This window comes from Rhipicephalus sanguineus, chromosome 4 (genome assembly GCF_013339695.2).
Source record: "Rhipicephalus sanguineus isolate Rsan-2018 chromosome 4, BIME_Rsan_1.4, whole genome shotgun sequence".
NCBI lineage: Eukaryota > Metazoa > Arthropoda > Arachnida > Ixodida > Ixodidae > Rhipicephalus > Rhipicephalus sanguineus.
The window spans coordinates 191,285,571-191,297,607 of NC_051179.1; the positions used below are offsets into that span (position 1 = coordinate 191,285,571).

The following is a 12,037-nucleotide window of genomic DNA, read 5'->3' on the forward strand; positions in this document are numbered from 1 at the left end:
ACTGAATAACTGGAGAAGCGCCAAACACTTTTGTTAGATTGCACGCACTCCGAATAAGAGCGTAAACGTCGCGAAGAGAAGATGGTAGTTTGCGATGAAAAATTCGCAAACAGCGGGTGTTTTCTAGAGCTGACGTTCCGACGAGTCGGCTTGCCTTCTTCAAGGCTGCAACTGCAACTTCAAATGCAGCCTTGCAGAAAAGTCCGCTTGTCGAAACGTCGGCTCCAGCACAAGCCAGCTGTTTACGATTTTTTCAGCGCAAACGGCGGTATCTCCAGGAGTGCTATTCTGGACATTGTCAAATTCCGCCATGTTGTCAAATTCCGCCATGTTGATGATTTGATTGGTCACGCGAAGTCGTTCGCATTGTGGCGCTGCAATGGCGTTACGACACAGGATTTCGCGATGACGTAACGTGCCAAAAAATAGTAATTTTTTTCCGAAGCAACGCTTCGCCGTACTCTGTCATGTAGAAATAAAGGTTTGGGTGAAACAACGAAACCGAAATATGGTACTGAGCTGTGCCTACGGTCAACTTGCGGTTTATCGAAACTACTGCTCGCTTGACGAAGAGCCGCCATGCCTGCAACACGATTGGACATTGCACTGATGGCGCCCATTGCGTCACAGGGTCTCACTTTTTGTAGCGTCAAATTGACGTTGCGTGACGTTGCATCCTGCCAAATTTGCAGCTTAAAATGTGAGAACGATGAAGTGCCCGAAATTGGCCGCCATATTGTTGTAAATTGAGTTGCTTGTTCGATGTGCAGCCTCACATACGTATGTGTAGATGCCATTCCGTGAGTTACTTTACAAGCATGTTTTCGGTTAGTAATATTATAAAGTGTTGTACATGAAGCTTGCTTGTTTAAATAAAAGGTTATTGTTTAATTTGGCTTGTTCGAATTTGCGGTTCTCGCCGCAAGAGAACGCTAGATAAGCGAAGAAAAATGGCGCTGCCCTTTGTTGTGTAGTGGCTGGAGCTGCAGGAAGCATCGCGAGTACCGCGATGCTTTTGTGATGACCGATCAATTATTTCAACTGTGGGGCCGGCTGACGAAGGACACTGTGCGATGGCTGTGCGGGGAGCTTAGCCAGGACCTGGAGAGGCGGCGTACGGACACGAGAACAGCCCCGACCGTTGTTGTTGTTTTTGTTGAGCTACAAGTGCTTTGCGCCCTTCGCTTGTTCGCCACCGGCAGTTACCACGACGCGATCTCGAACAACGAGGACGTGGCGACGAGCTAGTCCAGTGTGGGTCTCACGATTCATGCTGTCATGGAAGCGATCGTCGAGCGCCTCGGCAATGAGTGGATCGCCCTCCCTGCCAAAAGGAAGGCTTTGTCCACATAGATGCAAGATTTGAAGGCTGCGTTGAGGCGGTCGACGACACGTTCGTGTGCATAAGTGGGCCGTATGAAAAGGACGATGGCAACAAGGCTGCTTACTTTTGCCGCAAGAACTTTTACGCCCTCAGCGTCATGGTGGTGAGAACAAATTTCATCTTATTCAATCTCGCGCATGCTGTTAGTAGAATGCAAATGAGGAACGTGAAAGACAGCTTTTCGCCACTCTCCAGTATTTTAACGACATTTGCCGTGGCTCCAACTGCAGTGATAGAAAAGAACGCAGTAGTCGCGGTAAACGGAGTTTCCGTCACTATTTAGTTTTGGCAGGGGTGACGTGACACCATAAAAAGTTCATCGAGCTTCATATTTGATCGTGGTAGCTTTTAAGAAAAATAATGCATGAAAGGAAATCAAACGTGCTGATTGCGCTCTAATTTCATAAACAGTGATAGGCAGACATGCAGTAACTGCCGCATATGAAATGTAAGATACAGCTGTCGAAGCTGCGCTCCGAAAGCAACTCGAGAGAAATAAGTGCGTTGGACCACACAGTTACAGTTGTTCTGCATGTAGCTGGTTGTATTGCTGTTGCCGACTTCCTTCCAATGCAAACAACACTCTGCAGGTATGTGACCAACCCTGCCGATGACTGCCCTCGCACTCGGGGCCCGTGGCACGACGCCTTTATGTGGAAGACATCCACCGTGAGCCAGGACTGCGCAGTGGACGCCGTGGCCAGTTTGGTGAATAGCTGCTTGGTATGCAAGCGTGAGAATGCTTGTGTGGTGTCTTAGTGTAGCAAAAACATTATTCATGGTAATTTTATTACACGCTGCATGGTTCTTAACTACTCAAGTCTCTTTGTCCAAATTTCTGCCCCGTATGTTATTACTGGCAGCTACCTTGGTCGAACACTATCTACTTTAGTGGCACTCGTGTTCCCTTGAATCGAAAATTCTCTCATGCACACATTTGAGAAAACAAGTCATACTGAGACCCGAGGCGGCACACAATAATCCGACTTGCTCTCAGTGTATAATTGCAACTTGTCTTTCTATGGTCATGGGAAAGACTACTAGTGCAATAGAAAGGTCAAGCATGAAATAAACTTTCATGAAGAGATTGTATGATCCTTTATTATAAAGTGGTGAAATAATAAATAGTAAGCATGCGATGATACAGAAAATGCTACACTCTGAGGCTATGTTAAAAAAAAGAATACATCAAATACAACTGCCATAGATGTTGTACATTCATAAATACAATTATGTGTAGAAAGGACAACTTGTATAAAAATACAAATAAGCAAGCACAGCCATGTGCTATATAGCAATAAAATAAGTCAACTGACAACTCAAAGGTATTTCAGTCATGGTTCATAAAAAGCACTAAAAACAACTCAAACGGTTGCAAAAGAAACCTGCTGTCACGTTTCATTGACGGCCTAAGCACAAAAAAATACTAAGGGAAACCAAGCCTTGAGTGCGCTGACCGTCTGCAGCCGCACATCAGTCCCATGCAATCAAAAGAAAGCACAACACCCTTACCACCAATGAAGATGGGCCTTCTGTCACTCGCCCCTTCTTCTCTATGAAAGAAGTTAAGGGCTGCAGTTCAGTAGCTTCGTTGTCATTCCTCCTGACGAAGGAATTGAGTTGATAAAGCCATTTTTTCGTTGGAGCATTTCAAAAGCCGTAATTATGTAACCTAACCAGACAAGCAATTCTGTGAATATGTCTAGCTGTAAAAAAAAGGAAAGCAGTGCATATCAGTGACACGATGTCTTCGAATAAGTTAAAAGAAGTGAGAAAGGAATAGTACATATTCATGTATACATTCATATTATGCTAATTGGAACACTGTCCTCCACAGGTGATAGTGCATACTCGCTTCAACCTTGGCTGCTTAACCCCATCCCTGGAGCACATCCTGCAGAATCCTCTGCTGCCCGATTCCACCGCACCCACTCTTCACTGCGGTGCGTCGTATAACTGTGCACTGGAGTCCTCAAGGCCCACTTTCGGTGCTTGCAGAGGTACAGAACACTGTACTATGGCCCACTCTTCACGTCGAAGATCATCGCAGTTTGTGTCGTGCTTCACAACCTCGGTGTTTGGCAGCAGCTGCCTGAGCCAGACGACATCCCTTGCACTGAAGAACTCGAATGAGAATATGCGGACCTTACAACAACAATAGCGACGATACGGCTGCAGTAGACATGAACCAGGCGGGTAGGCAAAGGCAGGATCACGCTCTGTAGTGGTTCACAGCTGGGCACGACTCGATGTAATGGGGTTTACATTCCTGCGAGATGTGCACAGAAACGTGAAACACAAGAAGCTCTTGCTGTTTCTCATGACAAAGTAGCCACTTGCATTGTATTCGATCCTATACCTATCCCCTGTACTTGTGTTCTTGCAGGAATTGTATTCTGACAAAAGCTTCATTGTGTTCGTTCATTGAGAGCATGCTAATTGTACCAAGCAGTTAGGCAAAAGCATGCTCAGTTTCTGCCGCAAATCATAGCAGGACTAGTTTGTTGAGACCATAGTGACTCTGTAAACAGCCTGTGTTATTTTGCAGCAGTGCATGCAACATTGAATGCCATTCCAGAGCATTGTTTTCGGCACTTTATTCACAATGCGAACCCATGTGATGACTGTACGAGTCTGGCAGGTGTGTACAAAGCTCTATTCATGTAGTAGCCACTCGTACATGCAAGAGCACAAGCTTGCTGTGGTTGGTAATCTATGTAAACGCTTATAGGCACAAAACGAACCAGTACCAAAAGGGACAACGTGGGCACAGCACTGTGTAGCTACTTTCTGTCCTGGTTTCTCTTGTGGACTATAAAAGCTTACATGCAAGAGTAATACATGATATTTCATAATGTATTGTGAGTCAATTGATCTTCTTCTGTTAATTCATCATTGTGAGTCAATTCATCATCCTTGCAATAATAAAAAGCAGTCAAGTTGTCTCATTGCTTACATCATTGTCTTATCATTCACTGCTGCCAACAACAACAAAGGATGCCTCTAATATTGTACCAGCCAGTTTTGAAACCAGCACATCTGCATAAAAGACATCTCTTTGAATGCAGTTTGTGCACTTCTTAGTGTTGCCAGTCCAATGTAACATCAACTGCATGAAATACTACAATTCCTCTTCTTTATCTGTGGCCATTATGCACTTCTTATCCGTATGTTGTAAGCAACGTGGAAGTACCTTCCACAGTTAACACCTTCGGAGGTGCATCACTTCTGTGGATTGAGATTCGCCTAGACTTTATCTTTCAGATTCAACTGATCGCGCGTAACGTGAGGTCCTGAAACTTAACTCTTATTGCTTCTGCTTATGTATATTTACATGATTGTAACTTTTACTTACAGTAGTCCTTACGCATCCTCAGCAAAACATATAGCACCATCTTAATGATCACGACAGTTCAGGAAGATACTTCGCGCATCGGAGACGTTATAAATAACTCAGCTGGCTGTTGGGCTAGTTGGCACATTACTTAAGATAAACTAGACGCGGAACAGCCACCGCAACAAAAAAGACAGAAGGAACAGAAGGGGCATTATTAATACTTGCAATGCTGTGCAGCTCCTTATAGCGCTTCTGGACGCCGCGGGCCCTGGGAACGAAGGGCCACCGCAGCCGAAGACGGGGTCGACGCGCATACTTGTAACGATGCGGGCGTCGTCCACCGAAACGTGCGTCGCCAAATCGAACGGCCATCCGCCTGTTCTCCTGCAATAAGCATGTGCATAGCTGAAACTTCAACACCACCCGAGTGAAACGCAAGCTTACCTGACTGCACCGTCATTCCGCACCTCGAGCTCGAGCTGCCGCCACACCGGCGGCGGCCTGCTGCTGGGGCCCAGGCGGTAAAGGCGCTCTGTCATCGTCTGTCACGGCTCCCATCGTACCTCCGGTAGTAAGTTGCAAACCACCCTCCCCATACAGGGACGATCGGTAAAAAATGCAACATCGCGCGGCCCACTGTTCGCGATCTGCCGACATAACCACAGAACACCTACACAAAACAACCAGCGAAATAACGATGTCGGCAATGTCGACGCTGGCTTGGCTGGCTCGCTTATTGGCTAAAAAAGTTACTATGGCTTTGTCGCTCATCTCCAAATATGGCGCTAAATTGCAGACGTTATCGTCTGCTTCACAACTTTAAAACTAAACGCTTCACTTTTCTTTTATTTTTTTGTTGTTGCATTAACAATTTCAGATACAAAATACTATTTAATTGCACGTTTCTTTGCATCTTATGTCCCCTTCACGTCACGTTTCGCAAGCATTTCATGCGTTTGCGTCATCATTGTGTACACGTCACGCCTACGTCAAATTTGACAGAAAATGGCGGAAGTCCAGAATAGCACCCCAGCACACAGCACGTATTTCTTGCGCAAGGTTCAGGCGTGCGCTATCCACCCATACAGGTTCATTTCTGTCCTGGCGGCGCAACCAGACTGCCAACGCCACAACGTGTAGTGCATGTGACGAAACAAATGTGCTTGTCAACGTGGCCACTTAAAAAACAGTTTTGTTTGTCTGTTGGGCAGCGCATGCTCATGGACGTACAGTCTCAAAACAAGCAGCCACCGCAAATTTTCATCACTCAGAGCAGAGCGGGCCCCTCGCGCGCTCTACACGTAAATGGGCAGCACTGTGCACATCTTTACCGCATTTCAACCACACAATGCAAGCTGTTCTCGTCTCAGACTACCACCACACCGATCACCCTCCTAAATCGTAGGCTTGACTCCAGGCAGTGCTACATCACCCGAAACAGGAAAGTCAACTGCAAAATAAGAGCTCATGGTAAGAACTTCATGGCACTTTGCTTTCCGAAAGTCGAAAAAGTGAAGCCCAAGCTGAGGACTTCATTAACTGTCTCCGAGTCATGTGTTGATGTGAAGATATTTCGAGAATTCGGAATCACGTGTGTTGAAATATTTTTGGAATCAACTGTAGCAGACATTGTTTTTAGGTACAATACAGTTGTGGTTGACTGCCCTAAAACAATCTTTCTGCCATCTTTTGTACTGGTTCAAATGCCGCTGATAATACGAAAACTGTCACAATTCTGTGAGTGCGTTTCAGTGACTTGAGTTTCTTGAATTGCCACACTGAGTATCTTCTGATCAAACTCGCCTGTACAGTTTGCACGATGACAATATATCAGCAGTCAGTGTTGCGGAATGGGCGCCTCCATTCCATTCCAATTCCATTCCGGGTAAGTATAACTTGCCGCAATTCCATTCCTTTGAATTCCTGAGAATTAAAAAGTGGAGAAGATGCGCATTAAGGGTGGTCACGCCGCACACCACCGCCACCGGATTGAACTCCGCTATAAGATGCTTCACATTTTAAAATTTCACCATCTCCCACTAAAGGGAACCATGTGGGGATGCGAAGGAGCGCATGGGTCGACCTAAAGTTCCGTTCATCACGGGCACCTTGCCCGATGTTAACGCGTCCTTGCATGCGGAGCACGCCATGAATTCACTGTAGTTGCTGTTGATGTTACTCGTCCCGCACTCTTGTTGGAGCACGCCACGCCGGTTCATCGCGCGTCTGCAGAATCTCGTTCCCCGACGCCGTCACGTGATTGCTGAGAGAGTGTAAGGGGGAGACGCCACAGCGTCTTACCCAGCCCCTTAAGGCCGTTTCACATGACACAAAAAGTAGCGATTTTCAGGCTGCGAATTCGCTCGCAGCGAAAAAAATGACCGTTCGCTCCCGTCGCAGCGGTCAGTGGCGAGCGACCAACATGTTGGAAATTTTTCGCTCTGTTCGCAGCGGCAGAGCGATTTTTCGGTCTGAACCCTTCGAAATAGCACCGGCCTGGCCGAGCCGTCGAAATTGCGCCAACGAGTTTGTTTTGGTTGTGGCCGTTGTTGCGTATTCTCAAGTGAATTTAGATTGTAAAGTGTTTTTAAATGACAAGACTGACTTAAATGACGCTCTTCGCTACCGGTGATGAAAAGTTAAGAATATCACAACGGCCAGATTGTTACATTACATTCGAAATTTATGCAGTGTCTGCCACGAACAACGGCAGCAATCAACTTTGCGCGCCGCGCCAGTCGCAGAGCGAAAATCGCAGACCATTCGCTGTCCATGTGAAACGAAACCGCCATTAGCGCCGGTTGCGAACAGAGCGAATAGAGCGATAGGACAATGGGCCCTGTCCTATCAAGTCTCTTCCGCTCGGATCCAGCTATTGTCAGCGCCCGTGGCGTCTACTATGTGTCTTTGTCCGTGTGTTCTTTAGCGCTGCCCCAAACAAGTCCGAATAGAGCGAACCGAGCGATTTTCTTCGCTGCAATCGCGGCATGTGAAACAGCCTTTACACAGGCTGCTGCTGCTGAAAAACATTTATTTACAGATGTTATTTACAGGGAGGGTGGGAGCGGTCCTTAAGGGGCCGCCCCGTACAAAGACTAGGTGGGCTCCCTCTTACGGGAGCCCATTGGCGATGGCCGCGGCCCGGGCCCGCTCGACCATGGCCCGTTGGGCCGTCAGGTCAGAGCAGCCGAGCAGGGCTGCCTCCCAGTCCTCCCGCGAAGGGTTGGGTAGTGGGGTAAGGTTTGGGGTTTTTTGGCATGCCCACACCATGTGGAAAATGTCACAGGAATTTTCCTCACAATGCGGGCACTTCCCCGTGCAAGCGGGGTCAAAGTGTTTTATAATTGCCGGGCACAATAAAGTTTTGGTATAAAGGCGAAGGAGGATTCGCTCCTCCGCCTTCGTGAGGCCTTTACAGGGTTTTGGATAGATATTATGGCCGGATTGATAAAATTGTGTGACCTCCTTAAAGGTGTAGGCGGGATTGGGTTCGAGGTCCGGATCGGTAGGGGACGAGGATGGTGCCCGGAGAGTGAGCGCGCGGGCAGCGGCATCGGCCGCCTCATTACCATCGAGGCCCGTGTGAGCCGGAGCCCATATGATCGTTCGGTGCGCGGGGGCACCTAGGTAGCTGCTGTTCTGCAAAATTTTATAGGCAAGGTACGGAATGTATCCCTGTTCTATATTTGCGACAGGCACCCCTTGAGTCGGTGATGATGACCCTTGACTCCTGATCTGCGGCGGCTAGTGTGATGGCGATCTCTTCCGCGTGCGTAATGTTATGTGCACGGAAGGTGAGTCCGTTTACAGAGGTGTTTTGGTGGACGACCGCAGCCGTGTACCAACCCCCGTGGTGCGGGCCGGAGGCGTCCACGTAGAATACTCCGAATTTGTGGCCGTAGTGTCGAGCCAAGGCTTCTGCCCGCGCGAGGCGTCGGCCACTGTGGTCGTCTCGGGTCATGTTAGCCGGAAGAGGGCGCACGTGCAGGGAGTATCGCCAAATTTCTGGAATCTGTACGCGCTCTTCCGTATGTATTGAATGATTGATGTGTAGTCGGGCAAGGAGGCGGCGACCCGACGGTGTTTGAGAGAGTCTAGTATATTGGTTAGTCAAGTGCGCCTCTCGAAGCTCCTTGAAGGTGTTCACCATTCCCAGGCCCAGAAGGCGCTGGTTAGAGGTACTGACAGGAAGGTCGAGGGCGCGCTTGTAGATTTTGCGGAGAATGACTTCGAGTGCATTCTCGTCGAATTTGCGTAGGTGGAGGTATGGAGCCGAGTACAGGACTCGGCTGGTTACGAATGCATGCGCCAGCCGCAAGGCGTCTTTGCATCGTAGCCCCCCGCGCTTGTTGGAAACCCGGTGGACCATCCGGCCCACCTGGTCCCCCACCTTACGCAATTTGGTCAATGCTGTATCTGCTCTGCGATTTTTATGTATAAAGAGCCCCAGTACTCTAATCTCGTCGCGTTCGGGTATGGGTCCGTTGTGAAGGGAGAGGTAAATTTTTGTGGTGCACTTTGGCGATGGGCGTATGTGCACAAATTCCGATTTGGACGGGGAGCACTGAAGGCCGCAGCGACGGGCATAGTCATTCACGATGTCCGCCGCTTGCTGCAGGCTTGCCTCCATGTCTCCTGCCGAGCCGTGTGACGCCCATATGGTGATGTCGTCGGCATAGAGCGCATGCTGTATGCCTTCGACTTTCGCCAGCTGAGCGGGGAGTCTCATCATTGCCAGATTGAATAGGAGGGGCGAGAGGACCGCTCCCTGCGGGGTCCCTCTCGTGCCTAATCGGTAAGGGCCGTGTTCAGTGTCCTGAATCCGAATGTATGATTGTCGGTCAGTGAGGAATTGTTTAATATAGTTGAAGGTGTTGTGGCCGCAATCCACCTGTGAGAGATGCGTCAGAATAATTTCGTGGGTCACGTTATCAAAGGCCCCCTTCAGATCCAAAGCGAGCACAACTTTGTCATTCAGGGGATACTCGACTGGATCGAGGATCTCATGATCGAGTTGAAGCAAGACATCCTGCGCGGACCGGTGTGGGCGGAACCCGAACATGGTGTCTGCAAATGCATTTTTGGTCTCCAGGAACGCGGACAACCTGTCGCGCACCATCGTCTCCATTAATTTTCCCACACAAGAAGTAAGGGAGATGGGGCGGAGGTTGTCCGTGTTAATGGCTTTGCCCGCTTTGGGTATGAAGGTGACCAGGGCGGTCTTCCACTCAATTGGTAGGGTTGTTTCTCCGATCCAAATGGAGTTGATATAGGCAAGGAGCATGGTGTAGGCCGAGTCAGGAAGATTGGCAAGTAATTTCACGGTAATTTTATCCCGTCCCGGTGCCGTACCTCGCCTCATTTTTGCTAGGGCCGCCTTCAGGTCGTGTAACTGGAACAGTCGATCCAGCTCCGCGTTCTCGGTACCTGCATACGAGTACGCCGGCCCTCGCGAGTCTTGCTGTGTGCATAGATATTGGTCTCGGAGTTTACATGCCAATTTTGCCGTGTCTCCGTCGAAGCTGTGAAATGCTCGTTGCAGATGCTTTTGTGTCTCTGTTCGAGTTTGGGTCGGATCAATTAAGGCGCGGAAGAGGCGCCAGGTACTCCGGCTGGACATTTGTCGAGCGGCCGTGTTGCAACGGTCCACCCAGTTAGAGTCAGCGAGCTGGGCCGCGTACTCTGCTGCTCGCTGGGTGAGCTCCGCGATGCGAATTTTGAGCTGCCGATTGTGTTTTTGCCGGCGCCATCGGCGGACGAGGCTGCGCCGGGCCGCCCAGAGGTGAAGGAGGTGGTTATCCACCGCCGGAGTCGCCTCCGAGAGTTTAATCTGTGTTTCTGTGGAGCGAAGAGTGGAAACCAGTTGCTGGGACCAAGCATGGTATCCTTGCTCCTCAATGGGTGTCGAATTGGCGTATATTTGCCGAAACTTCGTGTAATCGGGTAATTTTGCCTCTCCGTAGGGTCTTGCTAAAGGATGGGTGCGAATGGTGGTGTTGAGTATGCAGTGGTCGCTGCCGAGGGTCTCCTCGGTGTTGACCCAATCCGCATACTGGATGTTTTTTGTGAGGGTAAGGTCCGGACAGGTGTCCCGGGTCACGGAGTTACCCACGCGAGTTGGGTAGGCAGGGTCGGTGTGAAGAGTTAGGCCCAGCGTGGACATAAGTTCCGCCAGCTTACGTCCACGTCTCTCCTCACGCGCATACCCCCAAAGTGTGCTGGGGGCATTAAAATCACCCACGATCACCAGAGGGTCCCTGCCTGCAGCCTTTAAGGCGCGGCTAAAAAGGTCTGCGAATGTGATGTTGGTTAGTCTCGGTGAACAATAAATGTTTAGCACGTGCAGTGGCGGGTCCTGTTTACGCAGCGGAAGGAGTGTCACCATCACGTACGAGAAATCTGGCTTAAGGTCAAGATCAACTAAATTGGCCGTATAACTTTTGTGAACACAGATGCAGGATAAAGGGTCCTGCTGAAACGTAGTATAGTTTGTGAGTGTGGCAGCACTCCCTGGCTCCTGGAGGGCTACCACAGCAGGAAGGTTTTGAAATGCTGCGAGGAAAAGCCGGAGGTTGGCCCGCTTGGTGTGAGCCTTAAAGCCCCGACAATTCCACTGGGTGATTTGGATGGGGGTGGCCGTATTGGATCGCGGGGGTTTCCGAATTCTAAGGGTGCCCGCCATGGTCAGTGGAGTTAACGAGCGATTGTGGTGGCGGCGCTCCCGAGCCAGCACTCGCGGGGAGGGGGGTGTCCTCAAATCCGGAGATGGAGCAGCTGTCGCCATCCTCAAAATCGATTTGTCGTCGAGGCGTTTTTAGGTACCGGCCGGACACGTCCATAATTGGGCCGGCTCGTTTGGTGAAACGCGCAACTTGTTGGGCTATCAGGGTTGGGATGGTCTCTGTCATTTTAGCAATGGCGGCATTTACGGCCGCTGAGATTTGAGTTTCGAGGACAGTTATACGCCTGTCCATACAGACCTCAAGGGTGTTGACACGAGCCTCGAGTGCGGCTACCGCGTCCGTTGCCGCCGCCCCGGTCTCACTCTCCATTACCTCTACTGCGGGGGGAGGGGGAGGGGAGACTAGTTGGGTCTGTGTGGCCTCGGCTGCCGCTAGTCTTTTCTGTAACGCTTCGATTTGTGCCTGGAGCTTGGCAATAATATTTTGGTCGGCGTTAGGTGATGAAGATTGGATGATAGGGGGGGATGAGGAGGCAGCTCTACCCGTACCACCCACCTGGTTTCCGTTTTTGACGGCGTTGACCCATGACCCGGCCTCGCCGCATGGTTGCGCCGTCGGCTGCTTCCCGGTTCC

The 12,037-nt window shown here is 49.8% G+C and overlaps 1 pseudogene; it reads right to left on the reverse strand.

Moving 5' to 3' along the window:
• Positions 1-7,732: 7,732 nt before the first annotated feature.
• LOC125758425 (uncharacterized) lies at positions 7,733-9,050 on the reverse strand (annotated as a pseudogene).
• Between the last annotated feature and the right edge of the window lie 2,987 nt (positions 9,051-12,037).